The following is a 5820-nucleotide window of genomic DNA, read 5'->3' as shown; positions in this document are numbered from 1 at the left end:
TCCTTGATATTGCCACACATTTTCATTCTTATTCACCCAATGTGCTACACCCAATCATATATACCTAATATAACTACGCCACGTTACGTATATTACGTAAGAGAAAAAGAAAAAAATATGGGGTCTAGCATTTTGATCCCTCATTTCGCTTTATTTCTTCTCGTATTCTTTGTGCTCTTGATGCTTTGTTAGACATCTTGAATGATTGTTGGGCCGGGGAATCGAGATAAGGCCGAGCTCGCTAGTAGTTAAATTTGTTGGCATGCTTTAAGATTGGGCTCGGTCTAACAAGTAAAATCAATAGATTAGAAAATGAGCATGATTTAAAATTTTCTTTTATTCATTTGTTTATTTTGCTATATGGTCTGCTAGGAGCATGTTTTAGGCCGACAACCGACTACACTTGGGTAGGCAAACTTTAGGAATTTTGTTAATTTTGAGGCAAGAGATCATTCCCCTTAGTTAAATTTATCCGGGGAATGCCCCGAAGGATTTGTATATATTTTTATCTGGGGAATGCCCCGAAGTATTTTGTAAATGGAGGCCAAAAGTAGAAACTTCTAGTACTTTCACTTTATTTTTATTTTTATTTTTCTTTTATTTAGGTGGGGATGACCTCGAACCTCTTGTGTGTTTATTCTCCCTTTCTGTGCTTTCTACCTCAATTTGAATGTTTTTAAAAGCCAACTAGATCGATTACGCAACTGTACTAGTTACGGGACTTGGGGAGTGCCTAACACCTTCTCCCCGAGTCAAATGAACCCCCTTACCCGAGTCTCTGGTGCAGACTTGGTTTTAGAGTCTGAAACGTTTTAAAAGGAAAAATCATTTTAAAAACGGTGACCTGACACACCGAAATCAAAGTCAGGTGGCGACTCTGAGTTATTTCCTTTTGAACACAATTTTGTCACTTTTTTAATTAAAACCCCTTTTGAGCTTTACTAATCTTTTTATTATTTTAAGAGGATTAAGTGAGGTTGGGTAAAAAAAAAGGGGTATGACATTAATCTTTTTTCATATATGTGTATATATGTACTAATAAAAAAAGTGTAAAGCCTCTTATTAAAATTTGTCTTTAGGCCAATAATTTTATGGAGCCGCCCTTGTGAAGTTAAACAACAAGTTACTATGTGAAGTTATAGACTTTATGTCATTTAAGAATATATAGTATAAACAACAAGTATGAAAAAAATGGCAAGATTAATTTTTTTTGCATATATGTGTGTATACGTACTAATAAAAAAAGTATACAGCCTCTTATTAAAATTTGGCTTTAGGCATAGGCGAATCCAGACTTTTAAGATAATGGGTGCACCACGATACTCGTCATAATATCAAGTAATGTATATATTTTTAGTGTTTTATGACATATTAATAATTTTGCACATTATAATCACTACAACAAATTCGGTCTAAGGCCACACTTATTTTAAACAACCCCTGAAAGCGTTGCTGAAGGTATCTATGGGCACGCTTTTATCTGTGTGGCATTTATTACGGGCTTTTGGCAACAGTTACTAAGCAACACTTCTAAAACGTTCTCTTTTAATAGAAAGGGCACACCGCTTAAGTGCTGCCAAATCATGGGACATACCTCCGTTGGAATCCCAAATTGATCTATCAGCAAATTTCTCACTTGAAGGATTAGGGCTTACTACCATTGTTTGAAATGTGGTTGCACATTAAAAATTGACAAACCCAAATTAATCTGTCAATTAAAGATAGCTCGTTGATAAAATTATTAGAGTTAGGGCTCCATCAAAGAGTTAGGGCTTAAAACCGAAGCGCACAAATCAAGCATTGAAGTTTGTTGTTCAGTAAGCTGCGGTGATGGTGAGTTCTTCCTAGCCCTGTTTTGCTTTGCTTCAAATGAGTTATTTGAGTTTATTCTGTGATTTTCTTACTTTTTTTAGCCTTTAATCTTAGGAACGTACGAAATCACTCTCTAGCCTTTTTGTCTCTGCTCAGGTATAGTAGGTTTTTCAATATCGGGTCAATTTTTGCCTATTTATGTATGCATTATATGATACTATAAGCTATGCCAACAATGTTCCGAAGCAAAGAAAGAAAAAAAATTATTTCTTGACAGAAAGAGAATGCTAATTTATAAAATTTGGAACTTCTTTTTATAAGGATGCGTTCTCTGGACCTCTATTTTTGGGATTACACTGAATTTTTTGTTATTGTTGTGTATGAATCTATAAAAATGAAGTTCTTCTAGTTAATTTTAGTTGCTCAATTTGAAATTTTGGTCAAAGACCTGTTGTGTTTTATCATGTTTAACTAGCTCCATTTTGTTCCAATGGTGGATAGACTCTAAAGTTTCTCGTTAACTAGATGTGGAAAATTGGGGAATATATCATCTATGATGACTCTGTTTGAGCCGAGGGTCTCCTGGAAACAGCCTCTCTACCCTTCGGGGTAGGGGTAAGGTCTGCGTACATATTACCCTCCCCAGACCCCACTTGTGGGATTATACTGGGTCGTTGTTGTTGTTGTTGTTGATGACTCTGTTGGTTAGCGACGTGCAATAAATTATTCAAGCTTTAAGATATGTATTATGTTCAATTATTTGATGAATTAATGACATTTTACTGGTGTTAGTAATATGCTTAGGCAAAATCATAGAAAATTTGAAAACGAGAAAGAGAAATGGTAGTTTAGTTTTGAGGCTTATGTTTTCATTGGTTAACTGAACTCCTATAGGTAACATACTTGCAATTTAATCGATAACGTATCTCCATACAATAATCTTAATTTAGATAATTCGTTAACTGAATTCTTATTGACAAGGAATTAAAAGGAACTCTTATAGCATCTAAGGATTGAGTGAGGGGCAGGACAATATCATTAGTTATTCTAAAACTTTCATTAGTCTAGATTGCGTCTTAAAATATCTATTGCGAAGGTTCAAATTTGAAAAGCAACGTCTTTATGTAGCTGGTTCAGGTTTGAAATTTTCAGATTTTAGTGACAATAATGTCAATTTTTCTATTTGCTCATAAATAGTAGTATTGTTAAAGAATCAAACTGTCCAAATGCCCGCCAGATTCACTTGGTATTTTTAAAGTACCTCGCTAGTAAATAGAAGCACCACGTGCATCATATACATATACATGTTTAGAATAGCTAGGGGTTGTGTTCATATTTTATATCTCAACAATGACCTCTAGATTCATTAAGATATCAAATTCATTTTATTAATTTTGGATATCTTTCTGGATCAGAAGTTCTCTTTCTCTGCTATTTATTCATCTTCTCTATTTATTTCAGTTCCTAGAGTAGCTAGTATATCTTTAAAAGATAGTTTGCTATCTTTGGAATTGATGCGCCTTAGAAAATATACATTTTGTTTATTGAAGTAGTTCTTTATAGTTGGTTGTTTTTTGATAATCTGATAGCAGAGTTGAATGAGATGTGCACATCTCTTATTATTTATATTGGGTCTGAACCATCATATGTACTGAATCCAGATTGGTAAGATAGTAAACTATTTTTGATTATTTTATTATATCACATCTCTTCTTACTAGATCTTGATGTCTTATTAGGAGCAACTTCAAAAAAAAATTGATATAATCTTGATGATCTGTATTCTTTCTTTTGTCTCCAGGGAAGGAGTGAGATTGACACAGGTATTCGGACAAATCTGACACTTTTTCATTCACTTAAAGCAACATACTTTTGTTGTTTAGAAACTTAGGTAAGACATTATTTGTTAAGATACCTAATTTAAATTATTCTAAAATCATATCATATGCATTTCGTACCGAAGAAATTAAACAGATCTAGTTTTTTGAATTTGAATTCCCAATGCTGCTTTCTTTGGCAGTCAATGCATGATAAGCTTGCAATATATTGAAAAGCGAGTATTTGACATAATGTACCTAAGAATATCAAAAGTTATTTCTCTACTTGCTTTTTTATGTTGTTGGAATACACATTGATGCATCAATATTATGATCTTGCACTCAGTTCTTTCCAGTTCCACATAAAAATGAACAAGAAGATTGACTATATAAGTTGTTACTGTAGTAAAAGAGAAGCTTTAATTTTTCAATTCTCATTCATATTGGATCATATGCTTCAGCATTGGTCAGGCTACTTGCCAGGTGTTGTACCATTATCTTACCAAATTACATTGTTTCTTACTATTTTCATACTTATTGCATCTTTCCGAAACTTATCTTTTTATTATTTTCATTGAAAACTAAGTGCACACGTCTCACAATAGTTTGTATTGATGCAAAGGTGTTGGTTACAAATGATGTACATCTGTGATTAACTGCAATTTTGCTATTTTTTCCTTCCGCTAGCAAGCTAGTTGATGATTTTCATTATCATTCAATTTATATAAAAAAATATAGGCGAGATGTCATCAATTGAGTGCACTAGCATGCTATTGGTTTCAATCTAATATTTAGGTTCACTTTGAATATATGTAGGAATTTTTTGGCGATGTTCTGAAAATGGTGGCGAGAAGTCGATTTCATATGTTTAAAGTTATTGATCAAGACAATTGAAAAATTGTGATGTTTATTAACCATGATACTAAATGAATATGTTCAGTTTTGTAAACCATATTGCTAGAATGCACATTGAAATATTTGGCTTTGTTAGTTAATGTAGTATACGAAATGTTTGTTTTTCGAGGTTCATTGTAATAAATTTGAATTTTTTTTCTTATTTATTTATTTTATTAGTATGAGAGATCTTCATACTTCAACAATTACTTGAAAATATTTAATAATATTCTATATGTTCGTAAATAAAATATATGTTTTACATTCTTGACAAAATGGCCACTCTTGAATAGTGCGGCCATAGGGTGCTAGCAAAGGTGCGGCCTGTAAGGTTAGAAAGGCAATGTTTTACAAGTGTTGCTCTAGGTAACAAAGACCACACTTCAAAAGTGTGACTATAAGGTGGAAAAGAGTTGCCATAAGGGGTGTGCACAAAGCGTGGCCTTTGGTCACTGAAAAGTGTTAGCCTTAGAGCAAAGGTTACGCTTGTATAGAACACTCCTAAAAAGTGTTGTCTTAGTTCAAAAGTATGGCCTTTTATTAAAGGCCACACTTTTGACAGTTTTGGCCACACTTTTCTGAGGTGGTTAAAGGCCTAAAATATTGTAGTGAATCTTGCTACTATAAATCCGTGTTTATCATTAATATTATCAATTATAATCTGACAATCATTGTATAATGTTTATCTTAAATAAATTTATAGTGGTTCAAGATAAGACAAATCTCAATGGAAGTAATAAGTAGTTTAATCTCTGACTCTTTAAGTTGTTGTTTACGTGAAGACTTGGAGAAGGAGAAAAAAAAGGAAATAATGATAAGGAAAAAAATAGAACTAAAACAAATAAAAGAGCTACAAAGTACAAGCTAAATACGTGGTATTATATTAATGTATGTCTATGGGGTCTCGACCGGAGGCACCAGTGCCAAAATTTGAGCATGGGTGCTATCTACTCTATATGGCTAAACTATTAAAAATTTGTACATAAAATCTGCTTTTACATGGCAAGAGGATGGGTCCATGTGCCCAATATTTTGTAAAAATTGCACAGGGCGCCCTATTTGGTCGCCCCCCTTTAACCTATACCCATTTTTTTTTAAAGTTTTAACTTGTACTCACTTTTAAACAACTTCAGCCCCCTTTCTCTTCCTCCTTCTCCTCCTCAAAGTTATATCCGCCCTCATTTATCTTCATGTGATCATATCCCACCACAATAACTTCGTAAAAAAGATATATGGAGCATTCACAATGTAGTAGGCTGAAGTTCAACTCTAAGAAGGCTCCTCTGTTCGTTTTTACT

General features: G+C 33.2%; 1 long non-coding RNA gene across 1 annotated transcript; it reads left to right on the top strand.

Annotated features, from left to right (window-relative positions):
- Positions 1–1487: 1487 nt before the first annotated feature.
- Positions 1488–4685, top strand: LOC104216358 (uncharacterized). The gene is made up of 3 exons (XR_708460.2): positions 1488–1833; positions 3613–3702; positions 4445–4685. It is a non-coding gene; the product is annotated as an uncharacterized lncRNA (long non-coding RNA).
- The last annotated feature ends 1135 nt before the right edge of the window (positions 4686–5820 follow it).

This window comes from Nicotiana sylvestris, chromosome 12, assembly GCF_000393655.2.
Source record: "Nicotiana sylvestris chromosome 12, ASM39365v2, whole genome shotgun sequence".
Taxonomy (NCBI): Eukaryota; Viridiplantae; Streptophyta; class Magnoliopsida; order Solanales; family Solanaceae; genus Nicotiana; species Nicotiana sylvestris.
The sequence above is the reverse complement of the archived record's forward strand: the minus strand, read 5'-3'. Positions and strand labels throughout refer to the sequence as shown.